This window comes from Staurois parvus, unplaced genomic scaffold, assembly GCF_062004578.1.
Source record: "Staurois parvus isolate SC_StPar_1 unplaced genomic scaffold, SC_StPar_1.0 ptg000470l, whole genome shotgun sequence".
Lineage (NCBI taxonomy): Eukaryota > Metazoa > Chordata > Amphibia > Anura > Ranidae > Staurois > Staurois parvus.
In genome coordinates this window covers 1,082,446-1,099,299 of record NW_028318266.1, presented here as the reverse complement: position 1 = coordinate 1,099,299, position 16,854 = coordinate 1,082,446, and the positions used below count along the sequence as shown (strand labels likewise).

General features: G+C 46.6%; 1 protein-coding gene across 2 annotated transcripts in view; it reads right to left on the bottom strand.

The window, feature by feature from the left end:
* PLD2 (phospholipase D2) overlaps nt 1-16,624 on the bottom strand; it is a 120,514-nt gene extending 103,890 nt beyond the window's left edge. For both annotated transcript variants that reach the window (XM_089689345.1, XM_089689346.1), the window contains exon 1: nt 16,495-16,624. The gene's annotated coding sequence lies outside the window, so the exon portion shown is untranslated. The remainder of the gene's footprint in view (nt 1-16,494) is intronic.
* Between the last annotated feature and the right edge of the window lie 230 nt (nt 16,625-16,854).

Genomic DNA, 16,854 nt, shown 5'->3' with positions numbered 1-16,854 from the left:
TCATTTGTTTACTGAAGATATGGTTTGGATAACCACTTGCGCGAATATCATGGTGACATAAAAAAATTTAAACCGGTTTATTCCTCAGGGCAGGGGCGGACTGACCATTTGGAAACTCGGGCACTGCCCGAGGGCCTGGGATCAGTAGGGGGCCCCATGAGATGCCCCTGGTACCTTTTTCATAGGCTTTTTTGAGTTTGGGCAAGGACACAGGGGCCCCATGATCCCCTATTGCCTGGGGGCCCCATGAGTTGTCAGTCCGCCCCTGCCTCAGGGTCTCTCCTATCAGAAACAATATGATGTTTGGGGATTGTGACTAATCTTCAAGCCTCAAATTTTCTTTTTAAAAAGTGCACACAAAAAAAAAAAAAAGTTCTGCCCAAGGAATTAAAGTATATCTAAAAGACAAAAGGTAACCATTTTGGATAGGGTAGGGAGAGGGTAAAACGATTGTGGTTTTTTGTTGTGCCATTTGTATCCTGTTGAGGAGATTTCCTGTTGTGTAGCCACAGGAAACGAGAGGAAATCTCCCACAGTGATGGATTTTCAGATTCTTTTCGCCTTTGACTCAATCCTGCCAGATTGGTCAACCGTGTTAAAATGCAGTTTATTCATTTTGGGCATTGCCACACCTTGTGGCTTCCTGCAGCGCAGTTCCAGTGCCATAGTGGGTTAGGATACCACTCAAAATGTTACTGTCATGCAAAAGTGTGATCTGACCTTAAAGCTGAAGTCCAGGAAAAAAACAACAATCTACCCTTGTAGTGAGCCCACCGTACTGCAAGAGGTAAATGAGTCTAGTCTAGTCAAGGGTGCAGGGGTAAGGTGTGTTAGCTACCCTGTCCCTTGGTCCAGCAGGTTACAGTGCTTTTCTCTTCTTCCTGAAGCTCTCGTCTATGGGTGGCCCCTCAACATCATCACATAGACATGGAGGAGGCAAGCATGCAACCACGGCTTGAAGAACCTTCGAGGCTGCAGCGCTGGACCAGCAGTGGATTGGTGGAGTCTGCTGGAGCCAGGAACAGGGTAAGTACTACACCTTACCCCTGCAATCCTAAACTAAACACCCATTTACCTCTTGCAGTGTGAGGGCCCCATTGAATGGATTTTTGTCTAATTTCTGAAGAACAGCCTTAAAGATGTACTCCGGGTAAAAATCTAAATTAACACTCCAACTGGGGCTCCCCCAGCAAGGAAAGGGATAAATGGTCACTTTCAACTAGGGTGCGTTTATATGGAATCTCACTTATCTTATCCCCTGCTCTCAAAAGGCACCCTCCTCTCTATACCACTGGTCCCCCGAAGCTGCATTTCTTTGGCATTCTATGGCATTCTGACATCATCAAGTACCATGTGGTCCTTAGCTCTAAGGATGCTGAAGGGCCACTCACAACCCAGAGCATTGGTGGATGAGGAGAGAGCCGGCTGCTGGGAAAGTGAGGGATAAGGAAAGTAAAACAGATGATTTATCCAATATTTACCTTAAATGTTCCTTTCCTGGTGCCAATCCATCCAGTATACAATTTGGTAGTATGCCGCCATGTTGATGCCAATAAAATTTAAATTTGTATCAGATACTTACAATAATTTTCCTTTGATGGGGCCGATCCATGGTAGCATATTACCATTTGTACACTGGCATGTTGGCACCAGGCAAAAGGAAAATTGTACTAAACACTTACTGAAATTTTCCTTTGTTAGGGCCAAACCATGGCAACATACTACTATATGTATGCTGCCATGTTGGTGCCAAAAAAAAAAAAAGAAAACTGTATCAAATACTTATCAAAATTTTCCTTTGATGTGGTCAGTGCAAATCAGTATATATTACTATATGTATGCTGCCATGTTGGCACCAGGCAAATGAAAAATTGTATCAAATACTTACTGTAATATTCCATTGATGGGGCCGGTCCATGGCAGCATATTACTATATGTATGTTGCCATGTTGGCACCAGCAAAAAACAAAAAAATTGTATCAAATATGTACCAGAATTTTCTTTTGACTAAGCCAATCCAAAGCAGCATATTACTACATGTATGCTGCCATGTCGGTGCCAAAAAAAACCATAAAACTGTATCAAATACTTACCAAAATTTTCTTTTGATGGAGTCAGTGCAAGTCAGCATATATTACTATATGTATGCTGCCATGTTGGCACCAGGCAAATGAAAAATTGTATCAACTACTCACTGTAATTTTCCATTGATGGGGCCGGTCCATGGCAGCATATTACAATATGTATGTTGCCACGTTGGCACCAGCAAAAAACAAAAAAATTGTATCAAATACGTACCAGAATTTTCTTTTGACTGAGCCAATCCAAAGCAGCATATTACTACATGTATGCTGCCATGTTGGTGCCAAAAATAAAACATAAAACTGTATCAAATACTTACCAAAATTTTCCTTTGATGGGGTCAGTGCAAATCAGCATATATTATTATATGTATGCTGCCATGTTGGCACCAGGCAAATGAAAAATTGTATCAACTACTCACTGTAATTTTCCATTTATGGGGCCGGTCCATGGCAGCATATTACAATATGTATGTTGCCACGTTGGCACCAGCAAAAAACAAAAAAATTGTATCAAATATGTACCAGAATTTTCTTTTGACTGAGCCAATCCAAAGCAGCATATTACTACATGTATGCTGCCATGTTGGTGCCAAAAATAAAACATAAAACTGTATCAAATACTTACCAAAATTTTCCTTTGATGGGGTCAGTGCAAGTCAGCATATATTACTATATGTATGCTGCCATGTTGGCACCAGGCAAATGAAAAATTGTATCAAATACTTACTGTAATTTTCCATTGATGGGGCCGGTCCATGGCAGTATATTACTAAATGTATGTTGCCATGTTGGCACCAGCAAAAACTAAGAATTGTATCAAATACTTACCATAATTTTCCTTTGATTGAGCCAATCCAATGTATGCTGCCATGTTGACACCAGAAAACAGAAAATTATAATAAATACCATAATTTTCCTTTGATGGGGCCAATCTGTGGCAGCATACTAACATGTTGGTGCCAGAAAAAAACAGAAAATTGTAAACAAAAATACTTCACAATTTTCTTTTTATTGAGCCGAACCATGGGAACGTATGTCCACATCTTTTGACTGGCACCTTGTACAAAAAATTAGGTGGGGGAAGGGGGGAACCCCACTGGAAGGGTTATTTTTTGAATTGTCCTTGAATTAAACTTTTAGAATTGACAGTACTGCTTTAAGTGACTGCCCCGTTCTGTTGTCCTCACATCTTTATCTGGTTATATTATTCTGGAAATTTCCAGAACAATGACCTCTGGCCGCAGTCCCTGGCTCTACAGGAAGACCCGGTGCTGAGATGCGGGATGTTCCATGCTGTCTTATTCCCGTAGATTCCTCGTGTGCTGCCCGGACAACGTTCAGTCCTAATTAAAAGTGCAACACAATGCCTTCCAGCAAGCCTGAATTGATGGAACTTTCATTAGGCCGACGCATTTAGATGCAGAATGTTTTTTGGAAATCTATTACAGTTAATTACAATGCTATATTAGGAGATCAGCGTCTGGTGTGGAATTTACAAGGGAATGGCAGTTACTATTAATAATTCATATCGGAATGCTCGGATAAAAAAAAAAACAAACCACAAAATATATTAAAATATTAAAATTAAAATTATATATTAAAAATTATTTTTCTGGCTTTGGATAGGGTGAGAAAAATTTCGGCCTGAACTCCAGCCTTTCCTTCAGTCTTGCATAGTTGTACTGGCACCTCTCCTGGACTGAAATACTCTGATTTCACTGCATACTGTTAGCTTCCCGCAACGTGCATTAGAAGATAGATTTTGCTTCTTTTACTGGCTGAAGAATGCCCAGGATCACCTGGCTCTTTCCTTGGACTATTTCCCTTCATTTTCTATATATTTTGTGCTCTTACCCTTTACTTCCCTTTTCCAGATTTCATGGCTGATCACCTGATGCACAGGGTTACCCTCCTCTGCAGATCTCCTGCCCTCCTCTGCAGATCTCCTCCCATGCCCTGGTGGGTGGTCCATCATAGCAGTTCCATGACACCTTGCACTCACAGGATGTCCTCAGTCTTCTGGGTAGAATTCAACTAGTGGTGGAAAGCAGAGGAGGACTGACCATTAGGGCCCTTGGGCACTGCCTGAAGGCCCAAGTTCAGTAGGGGGCTCCATGAGATGCCCCTGGTACCTTTCATAGGCTTTTTTGGGTGTGATTGGAGTGTGGGCAAGGACACATGGGCCCCATGATCTCCTATTGCCCGAGGGCCCCATGAGTTGTCAGTCCGCCCCTGGTGGAAAGTAATTAATGCAGGTAACAACATGAGAGAGGCAGCAGGTATTGCAGCTTACACTGCTTTTTTATTTTTAGGCAGGCATACCTGTAAACAAAGACTGTGAATTCAGTCTTTTCAAGTTGCCCCCTCCACCGAAACCTGCCTTGTTTACGAAAAAATTCCCTCCTGAAGTCTGCAGGGAAACCAATACTGATCTATGTTCCCTTTGGTGCTCATTGCTGGCCTCCAAGCCATGACTTTGTCCTGCTGTGCTGTGGAGGACGAAGGAGGAACCAATGGAGGTGACAACGCTTATTGAATTCAGCTGCAGCGTTGTCACCCTTTTTTTTTTTTTTTTCTTTAGTTGGACCATCATTAGCCAAGCCAAGTTTACATCCATCTATGGCCAGATTTAGAATATTTCCTTTTCCGGTCTAATTTCCCCCTCATCACCAATGGACCCCCCCCCCTTCTGGTTGAATTTCCTCATTCAGGTTGAAGGTTCTTACAGGATGTATATAGAGATCAGTTGGTGCTTGCTGTCACTTGAAATGAGCACTATTATATTATTAGGATTAGTCCTGCCGGTATTACTTGCTGCATACCGGTATTACACGTGGGTACATCACACACAGAACAATCCCATAAACTGGCTTGATTGCCTTTGGCAGATTGACACCAAGTTGCACAACACAAGAAATAGATATACTCCGCGCTCTGACGATCATAAAGAGTTAGGAGGCTGAGATTGCGTACCTACTTGGAACACAAGAAGGGCTCATTCACACTTGCAGCACCTCATGCCTCCCCTCTAATGAGTGATCCACAGTGGATTGCTTTTCAGAAGACGGTTGACAGGCAGCTGGGAGGTGATAGGTCACCTCTTCACTTGTTGTTTTAACCCTGAAAAGTCTGCACCACCGCACCGCAACTGTGCGCATTACAGCACAGTCCTATACACCTGCAGGGGTCATGCGTGCACCAAAGGTGACATGGGGCATCTTTTTTTTCCGCTGCCACAAAGCAAAAAGGGTTATGGCCACTGCATGTGTACAACCCCATCCAGCTGCTGTTGTAGCTCAGGGGGGCAGTTGAAAAGTGGTAAAACCAAGGCTCCAACATTATGTGAATGAGCCCCAATATGGTGTTATGGAAATTTTGTATACCTTGACAGCATTACTTGTTTGCCTCTTGTGGCCTCATCACAGCTAGACTAGGAAGTGATTCAGGTTCTGATTGTTTGGATGTACAGTGGGGAAAATAATTATTTGACCTCTTAGATTGTAAGCTCCCAGGATCAGGCCCTCCTATCCCTCTTGTTTTGAACTGTATTGTTGCTGTATTGTCTCCCCTTATATTGTAAAGCGCTGAGCAAACTGTTGGCGCCATAAATCCTGTATAATAATAATATATATATAAATCCTGTATAATAATAATAATATATATAAATCCTGTATAATAATAATAATACCCTGCAGATTTTGTAAATTTGCCCACTTACAGATAAATGAAGGGTCTATAATTTTTATTCTAGGTGTATTTCAAATGATGGAGACAGAATATCAACCAAAATCCAGAAAAAACACAATACAAATGTTATAAATTGAGTTGCAGTTCAGTGAGTAAAATAGGTATTTGATCCCCTACCAACCAGCAATGATTCTGGCTCCTACAGACTGGCTATGTGCTCATGTGGTACACAGATTAGGCAATTTAAGAAGGTGCTCCTAATGACAACTTGTTATGTGTATAAAAGACACCTGTCCACAGAATTTCGTTCTTCCATTCAAATGCCCATTCCACCATGGGCAAGACTAAAAGAGCTGTCAAAGGACATCAGGGACAAGATTGTAGACCTGCACAAGGCTGGAAAGGGCTACAAGACCATCAGCAAGGAGCTTGGTGAGAAGGAGAGAACTGTTGAAGCGATTATTCACAAATGCAAGAAATACAAAATAGCCATCATTCGCCCACTGTCTGGAGCTCCATACATGATTTCACCTCATGGGGTAAGGATGATCATGAGAAAAATGAGGGATCAGCCCAGAACTACATGGGAGGAGCTTTTGAATGATATCAAGGCAGTTGGGACCACAGTCACCAAACAAACCATTGGTAACACAATACGCCGCCATGGATTGAAATCCTGCAGCACCCGAAAAGGTCCTCCTCCTCAACAAGGCACATGTACAGGCCCATCTGAAGTTTGCCAATGAACATCTAAATGCCTCAGAAGGATTGGGAGAACGTGCTGGGGTCAGATGAGACCATAATTGAGCTCTTTGGCATTAACTCGACTCATTGTGTTTGGAGGAAGAAAAATGCTGACTATGACCCCAAGATCACCATCCCTACAGTCAAGCAAGGAGGTGGGAACATTATGGCTTGGGGCTGTTTCTCTCCTAAAGGTACAGGCCGACTTTGCCGCATTGAGAGGCCAATGGACGGGGCCGTGTATTGTAAAATCTTAGATGAGAACCTTCTTCCCTCAGCCAGAACACTGAAATGGGTTGTGGATGGGTCTTCCAGCATGACAATGACCCAAAACATACAGCCAAGGCCTAGCCACTCTCCAGACCTTAATCCTATAGAAAATGTATGGAGGGAGATGAAACTTCGAGTGGCCAAGCAACTTAAGAGTAGATCTGTAAAGAAGAGTGGACCAAAATCCCTCCTGAGATGTGTGCAAACCTGGTAACCAACTATAAGAAACGTCTGACCTCTGTGCTCGCCAACAAGGGTTTCTCCACCAAGTACTAAGTCATGTTTTGCTTGGGGATCAAATACTTATTTTGCTCACTGAACTGCAACTCCATTTATAACATTTGTATCGTGTCTTTTCTGGATTTTTGGTTGATATCTCCATCATTTAAAACACACCTATAATAAAAATTATAGACCCTTAATTTCTTTGTAAGTGGGCAAACTTACAAAATCTGCGGGGAATCAAATAATTATTTTCCCCACTGTATGTTAGTAAGGGCATGTTCACACCAGAACGCAGGGCAAGAAAGGTGTGGTCTATGCGCATTTCCCGCACTACACCCAAAACGCACTGCCTTTGTAATCTGCTGGGGGTGCCAGTGTAAAGCTAACGGCACCCCAAATGCAGAACGCATACACAGTGCATTTGCAAGGACTGTCATATGATAGCCAGCCGCCAGGACAGTCAGCTGTGGCCATGGAATTCCCCACCCCACAGCCGCATGTAGCAAATGCTGACATTGACCTAAAAAGGCCAACATGGCCATACTCCAACAATGTCATTGACCACATAAGTTCATGTGGTCAGTGATGCCACCAGTATTTGTTAGGTGCGGCTGCTGGGCGGGAAATTCCCCAGGGGGATCACATGCCATCATGTGACCGTTTCCCAAGGGTTGGGTCATTCTTACTCAAACAGATTTTCAGAAGAGGAACCACTCTAAGAGCATTCAACCAGAAGCGGAAATACTAAGAACGTTTTTCCAGAAGAGGAACCACTCTAAGAACATTCAACCAGAAGAGGAAATGCTAAGAACATTTTGCCAGAAGAGGAACCACTCTAAGAACATTCAACCAAAAGAGGAACCACTCTAAGAACATTCAACCAGAAGAGGAAATACGAAGAACATTTTTCAGAAGAGGAATCACTCTAAAAGCATTCAACCAGAAGAGGAAATACTAAGAACATTTTGCCAGAAGAGGAACCACTCTAAGAACATTCAGCCAGAAGAGGAAATACGAAGAACATTTTTCGAGAAGAGGAATCACTCTAAAAGCATTCAACCAGAAGAGGAAATACTAAGAACATTTTGCCAGAAGAGGAACCACTCTAAGAACATTCAGCCAGAAGAGGAAATACGAAGAACATTTTTCGAGAAGAGGAACCACTCTAAGAGCATTCAACAAGAAGAGGAAACACTAATAACATTTTGCCAGAAGAGGAACCACTCTAAAAGCATTCAACCAGAAGAGGATATACTAAGAACATTTTTCCAGAAGAGGAACCACTCTAAGAGCATTCAACAAGAAGAGGAAACACTAATAACATTTTGCCAGAAGAGGAACCACTCTAAGAGCATTCAACCAGAAGAGGAAATACGAAGAACATTTTTCCAGAAGAGGAACCACTCTAAGAGCATTCGACTAGAGGAGGAAACACTAAGAACATTCAACCAGAAGCATAAACACTAAGAGCATTTTTCCAAATGTGGAAATACTCTGAGAACATTCAACCAGGAGAGGAAATACTCTAAGAACATTCATTTTTTTCCTCCATTCTCACAACAGCTGGTTAACTTGCAAAGAATGTAGGTACATTGAAGCTATAGCTATGCAATTTTTGCAATTTTTTTTTATTTCTATTTTTCTATGCAATTTTTTTTTCTATAAAACAGACCCCTAAGTATTCCTTTGCAATAGTCTATTTCTACTTTAGGTCGCCTACCCTATTGTTCTTGCACACCGTCCCTCTTCTTAAACGTTTGTTGTGCTGTCTAGGCATCACAGCAAGCAGGGTATGGCTGAAGTTCCAGTTTCAGTATTCTTCTACCTGTGATCCGGCCTCAGGCCATCACACACTGGAAAACCTGCCAGGTGATCTCATTATGTTGTATAAACAGACATATAGGAAACAAAGCAATGCAAATATGTCATCTGCCCCTTGTATACATTCACTGGATGTGCACACCGAACTGCAATTGTCTTCATCCTCCACTTCTCAGCTGGCCATAGACAGATCGAAATTTGGCTAGTTCAATAAGAACCGGACACATTTTGATCCATGTATGGCAAGCTGGTTGTACTGAAGTTGATCCATGACTGACAACTCATGGGGCCCCCCGGGCAATAGGGGATCATGGGGCCCGTGTCCTTGCCCAAACTCAAAAAAGCCTATAAAAAAGGTACCAGGGGCATCTCATGGGGCCCCCTACTGACCCCAGGCCCTCGGGCAGTGCCTGAGTTTCCAAATGGTCAGTCCTCCCCTGTCCATAAATTGATTTAAGTACAACCAGAATGTCTGTTTTTTTTGTTCAAAACACTGCCAATGGCTGTAGCCGCCATCAGTGATCATTGTGTTTTGACGGCTGGAAAACTTCCATGTGTCAGAACACAATAGCTCCTCAGGAGGGATTCCCTCATCTACACTGACTGTGATGATGGAGAAATTGAGCAATTTTCTTTACTTCTACTCATGGTTGAAGGAAACAAAATTGCACAATGTATGGCCTGCTCTAAAGTGTAACATAGGCTGTGCAATTTATGCCTTTTTTTGTTCAACCAGGTTGTTATGCCAGTCCCAGCTAGAGGGATATCTACCTCATCAAGCAGTTAAACAGGAATTCCAGGTATGGATATACATGGCTCAAAAAAATTAAAGGAACACTTTGAAAACACATCAGATCTCAAAGGGGAAAAATCTCCTGCTGGATATCTGTACTGATATGGACTGCAGGCGAGTCCATTTTGCTGAAATTTCATTGCAGCAACTCAGAATGGTCCTCAGTAGTCTGTATGGCCCCCACGTGCTTGTATGCATGCCTGACAACGTCGGGGGGAGGCTCCTAATCAGACCACGGATGGTGTCCTGGGGGATTTCCTCCCAGATCTGGACCAGGGCATCACTGAGCTCCTGGACAGTCTGAGGTGCAACCTGGCGATGTTGGATGGACTGAAACATGACATCCCAGAGGTGTTCTATTGGATTTAGGTCAGGCGAGTGTGGGGGCCATTCAATGGAATAAATACCTTCATCCTCCAGGAACTGCCTGCATACTCTCCCCACATGAGGCTGGGCATTGTCGTGCACCAGGAGGAACCCAGGGCCCACCGCACCAGGAGGAACCCAGGGCCCACCGCACCAGGAGGAACCCAGGGCCCACCGCACCAGGAGGAACCCAGGGCCCACCGCACCAGGAGGAACCCAGGGCCCACCGCACCAGGAGGAACCCAGGACCCACCGTACCAGGAGGAACCCAGGACCCACCGCACCAGGAGCAACCCAGGGCCCACCGCACCAGGAGGAACCCAGGGCCCACCGCACCAGGAGGAACCCAGGGCCCACCGCACCAGGAGGAACCCAGGGCCCACCGCACCAGGAGGAACCCAGGGCCCACCGCACCAGGAGGAACCCAGGGCCCACCGCACCAGGAGGAACCCAGGGCCCACCGCACCAGGAGGAACCCAGGGCCCACCGCACCAGGAGGAACCCAGGGCCCACCGCACCAGGAGGAACCCAGGGCCCACCGCACCAGGAGGAACCCAGGGCCCACCGCACCAGGAGGAACCCAGGACCCACCGCACCAGGAGGAACCCAGGGCCCACCGCACCAGGAGCAACCCAGGGCCCACCGCACCAGGAGCAACCCAGGGCCCACCGCACCAGGAGGAACCCAGGGCCCACCGCACCAGGAGGAACCCAGGGCCCACCGCACCAGGAGGAACCCAGGGCCCACCGCACCAGGAGGAACCCAGGGCCCACCGCACCAGGAGGAACCCAGGGCCCACCGCACCAGGAGGAACCCAGGGCCCACCGCACCAGGAGGAACCCAGGGCCCACCGCACCAGCGTAGTGTCTGACAATGGGTCAAAGGATCTCATCCCGATACCTAATGGCAGTCAGGGTGCTATTTTCTAGTCTGTAGAGGTCTGTGTGTCCCTCCATGGATATGCCCCCCCAGACCATAACTGACCCACCGCCAAAACAGTCATGCTGAACCATGTTACAGGCAGCAGAACGTTCTCCACGGCTTCTCCAGACCCTTTCATGTCTGTCACATGTGCTCAGGGTGAACCTGCTCTCATATGTGAAAAGCACAGGGTGCCAGTGGTGGACCTGCCAATTCTGGTGTTCAATGGCAAATGCCAATCGAGTTCTATGGTGCCGGGCAGTGAGCACAGGGCCCACTAGAGGACGTCGGGCCCTCAGGCCACCCTCATGATGTCTGTTTCTGATTGTTTTGTTAGAGACATTCACACCAGTGGCCTGTTGGAGGTCATTTTGTAGGGCTCTGGCAGTGCTCATCCTGTTCCTCCTTGCACAAAAGAGCAGATACCGGTCCTGCTGATGGGTTAAGGACCTTCTATGGCCCTGTCCAGCTCTCCAAGAGTAACCGCCTGTCTCCTGGAATCTCCTCCATGCTCTTGAGACTGTGCTGGGAGACACAACAAAGCTTCTGGCAATGGCACGTATTGATGTGCCATCCTGGAGGAGTTGAACTGCCTGTGCAACATCTGTAGGGTCCAGGTATGGCCTCATGCTACCAGTAGTGACACTGACCCTAGCCAAATGCAAAACTAGTGAAAAACAGTCAAGGAGAAGTAGAGAAAAAAATGTCAGTGGCCTCCACCTGTAAAACCATTCCTGTTTTGGGGGTCGTCCTATTGTTACCCATCTAGTGCACCTGTTAATTTCATTAACACCAAAGCAGCTGAAACTGATTAACAACCCCCTCTGCTACTTACCTGACCAGATCCATATCCCAGGAGTGTCATTGACTTGATGCTAGACTCAGATTAAAAAGTCTGCCTTTCATTTTTTTGAGCAATGTATTTTTGCATAGTTACATCGATCGAGCTTGGACCAACATAACTATGTATATACCATACCAATGCCCCTAGAAGCTGAAAGCACCGTACTAGACATTGCTACACCAGTGATCTCCCAGCTTCAGGCTCCTGAGCAGCAGCCCTGCTGTATTGTGAACACAGGAGGTCACCTGCTCAGCAAGGGTGCCATCCAGAGATTGCTTTGCAATTTCTCAATGAATGCAAAGCATCTCTGATTAGACGAGGTGGAGAGGTGGGATAGTAATTGTTAATAATAGATCATAGTAATGAATAAAAATAAAGAATAATTAAAATATTGAAAATAAAAAAATGTAATAATAAATAATAATAATAATAATAATAATAGTAATATTGGGAATAAAAATCTTAATAAAAATGATATTAATATTAAAATGGGAAAAAATAATAATATAAAAATAATAATAATAATAATAATATTTTTATTTCTTTTTTCCCCCATTAGTACTATTATTATAATAGGAATAAATATAAAAATAATTAGAATAAAACTATAAATAATACCAATAAGTATACAAAATATAAATAAGTAAAATAATAAAAATGAAAAAATATATATTATTACTATTTTAAAAATATTTCTCAATGTTATTATCATTTTTGTTATTAATAACATAATTCCTATTATTATTTTTTATAATGATATTAAAATCAATAAAAAGAAACAAAGAACAACTGCAGGTGGCATATATTAAAAACACAGCCAGGAAGACAGAGGTGTGTCACGGGCGAGTAGGCCTTACAACGATCATTAGACGGGCGGCACAATAGGGAGGTGTGGCAGTACAGGACCCAACGTGCTCTGATAAAAGGAGAGGGACTGCAAGAGATGAAGGATATCTCCGAGTGACACCGTGCCGTACATACGGCTGCACGTCTCCATACCAGGGGTGGACTGACCATTTGGAAACTCGGCCACTGCCCAAGGGCCCAGGGTCAGTAGGGGGCCCCATGAGGTGCCCCTGGTACCTTTTTCATAGGCTTATTTGAGTTTGGGCAAGGACACAGGGGCCCCATGATCCCCTATTGCCCGGGGGCCCCATGAGTTGTCAGTCCGCCCCTGCTCCATACACATCATACAACACCGCAGTGTGCACATACAGGTGGAACAATGTATGACAGACAGGACTGTCCTCATTCCAGGATCACTTACAGGACACACAGACTGTTCATACTGGATGCTGTCTGCGCATACTGGTTTCCTGGCTCCTCCTGGTGCAGACACATATGTCTATGTAAGGCCTCTTTATATAGAAAGCAGAATGTGTGTCAGAGCAAACCCAATCACTAAATCCTCATGGGAATGTCCCTTTAAATATTATGTTCTATCTTTAAAGTGTTACAGTACAATCAGTCTGTAGATGCAGGAAAGCATGCTTGTTATACTCACTGTGGGACCTAAGGGGTTAATCCTCTGCATTGTGTAAAAAAGCTGTTTGATCCTGTCTCCTCTGATCACCCTCTTGTTCAAATGTCCATGTCTTAACTCTTGATAGGACAGACTGAACCGTAGCCATTCTGCACATGCTCAGTTTGGTGTGAATTGCTAGAGAGGTTTTTTTTTTTCTTTTCTTGAGAGAGTGCATTTGATCAGCACAGGGCCAATCAGCACTGCCCAGACAGAGATCAGGGTCCTACATCCTCCTAGAGGAAGAAGAAAACTCCTCCTACAAGCTTTACCCAGTGCTGGACACTGATAGAAGTCACAAGACTGCTCTAGCTGCTGATGAGAAAAGGCATTTAGCAGTTTATATTTACTACAATAATTGCGGATATAGTGAATGCGGGGTCCGGGGAGAGCGGATGTAGTGAATGCGGGGTCCGGGGAGAGCGGATGTAGTGAATGCGGGGTCCGGGGAGAGCGGATGTAGTGAATGCGGGGTCCGGGGAGAGCGGATGTAGTGAATGCGGGGTCCGGGGAGAGCGGATGTAGTGAATGCGGGGTCCGGGGAGAGAGGATGTAGTGAATGCGGGGTCCGGGGAGAGCGGATGTAGTGAATGCGGGGTCCGGGGAGAGCGGATGTAGTGAATGCGGGGTCCGGGGAGAGCGGATGTAGTGAATGCGGGGTCCGGGGAGAGCGGATGTAGTGAATGCGGGGTCCGGGGAGAGCGGATGTAGTGAATGCGGGGTCCGGGGAGAGCGGATGTAGTGAATGCGGGGTCCGGGGAGAGCGGATGTAGTGAATGCGGGGTCCGGGGAGAGCGGATGTAGTGAATGCGGGGTCCGGGGAGAGCGGATGTAGTGAATGCGGGGTCCGGGGAGAGCGGATGTAGTGAATGCGGGGTCCGGGGAGAGCGGATATAGTGAATGCGGGGTCCGGGGAGAGCGGATATAGTGAATGCGGGGTCCGGGGAGAGCGGATATAGTGAATGCGGGGTCCGGGGAGAGCGGATATAGTGAATGCGGGGTCCGGGGAGAGCGGATATAGTGAATGCGGGGTCCGGGGAGAGCGGATATAGTGAATGCGGGGTCCGGGGAGAGCGGATATAGTGAATGCGGGGTCCGGGGAGACCGGATATAGTGAATGCGGGGTCCGGGGAGACCGGATATAGTGAATGCGGGGTCCGGGGAGACCGGATATAGTGAATGCGGGGTCCGGGGAGACCGGATATAGTGAATGCGGGGTCCGGGGAGACCGGATATAGTGAATGCGGGGTCCGGGGAGACCGGATATAGTGAATGCGGGGTCCGGGGAGACCGGATATAGTGAATGCGGGGTCCGGGGAGACCGGATATAGTGAATGCGGGGTCCGGGGAGACCGGATATAGTGAATGGAGGGTCCGGGGAGACCGGATATAGTGAATGGAGGGTCCTGGGTTTAGTAACATTTTAAACCTGCAGCTTTCATTAAAATAACTCCCAGTGATCCTGCCATGGAGGTCCTTGTTCAGGCACTTCCTATAATAGAGTGACAACACTCTGTCCGTCTCCCAGTTATGGTCCTGTGTTGTCACCCAGGCCTCTGACAGAAACTGAATTCCAACACACCTCACATAGAAAAGTCTACTGTTGTCACCATCAGGAAACCCAACCTGGGGAATCCCATGCAGCCGTCACTGGAACACCTGCAGACAGGAAGTGGCTGCAAAGAGGCTTCAGAAAACTAGCAGCTCTGAGATGTAACCAGGTGAAAAAAAATGACAGTTGATCATGATAAACTATGTTTTAACTAACTCCGTGTCATCCAGTAAGCAATTTTTGAACAGTTTAATTTTTTTGCCAAATTCCAAGTTCTGTATGTCATAGAGATATGTCCACGCCCCCCCCTCGGAAATAAATGGTCAGTACTCCGTAACGCACGGTCCTGCTGTTCAGTCACAGCTGTGCGGTTATCGGCATCCCTACCTAACGTACCGGTCCAAGAAAGCAAGCCACCTGTGTGATCAAGCTCCGATGGAAGCAGACAGTAGGAGGTCCATTTATTGCATGCCATGTAGTAGTTGATGCTCGGTACTACATTCAGCAAAGGCACTGAGTCAGTCAACAGTAAGCGGAGTCAAACAGGCATGGGATCTATACTCAGACAAAAAAGTTAAAAAGCACAAAAAAAAAAAAAAAATGGGACAGACTGGGTGGACCACTATGGGAAAGGCCGGGTGGACCCCTATGGGACAGGCCGGGTGGACCCCTATGGGACAGGCCGGGTGGACCCCTATGGGACAGGCCGGGTGGACCCCTATGGGACAGGCCGGGTGGACCACTATGGGAAAGACCGGGTGGACCACTATGGGAAAGACCGGGTGGACCACTATGGGAAAGACCGGGTGGACCCCTATGGGACAGGCCGGGTGGACCCCTATGGGACAGGCCGGGTGGACCCCTATGGGACAGGCCGGGTGGACCCCTATGGGAAAGACCGGGTGGACCCCTATGGGAAAGACCGGGTGGACCCCTATGGGACAGACCGGTTGGACCCCTATGGGACAGACCGGTTGGACCCCTATGGGACAGACCGGTTGGACCCCTATGGGACAGACCGGTTGGAACCCTATGGGACAGACCGGTTGGAACCCTATGGGAAAGACCGGGTGGACCACTATGGGACAGACCGGGTGGACCCCTATGGGACAGACCGGGTGGACCCCTATGGGACAGACCGGGTGGACCCCTATGGGACAGACCGGGTGGACCCCTATGGGACAGACCGGGTGGACCACTATGGGACAGACCGGGTGGACCACTATGGGACAGACCGGGTGGACCACTATGGGACAGACCGGGTGGACCACTATGGGACAGACCGGGTGGACCACTATGGGACAGACTGGATGGACTACGTGGTCTTTTTTCTGCCGTCACTCTTCCATGTTTCTAGAAATTCTGTCTTGGCTGCCTTTGGAGCAGACCAGCGGCACAAAGGTTGGGCAACTGCAGCTTCCATCAGAGCTTAATCTTTGCTTTAAAAAGTAGAGTGCTGGATGGTGCAGACACTGCGTCACGTACTAATTGGTATTCAGGTCCCAGCAGGGGCTTTCTGTGTCCATCACGTGGAAGGAGAAGCGCTGAGTCTGCAGTGCCGCACTCCTCACTCCCCAGTGTCCGCAGTATAAAGGAAACTCACCCTATGTACTCACCAACCCCCACCCAGCGGTGACCCCGTACAAGGATGACACACACACTAACCTGAGTTGTCACCTGATGTCCCCTCTGCAGTTCCTGCACTCAGCAGACATACCAGTCCTCCTCCATCCAGAAAGTGCAGTCTGATGCTGATCTCATTCACTCCACACCCCTCCCCTGTGCTACAATCCCAGAACACACAGCAACGCCCAGAGCCAGGAGGGAGGGGGGAGAGCGAGGGTCATGGTACTTCCACTTTAACCAAAGAGAGCACAGACATTGGGGGGAGATTTACTAAGACTGGAGAGTGCAAAATCTGGTGCAGCTCTGCATAGAAACCAATCAGCTTCCAGGTTTTATTGTCAAAACTTAACTGAACAAGCTGAAGTTAGAAGCTGATTGGCCGCCATGCACAGCTGCACC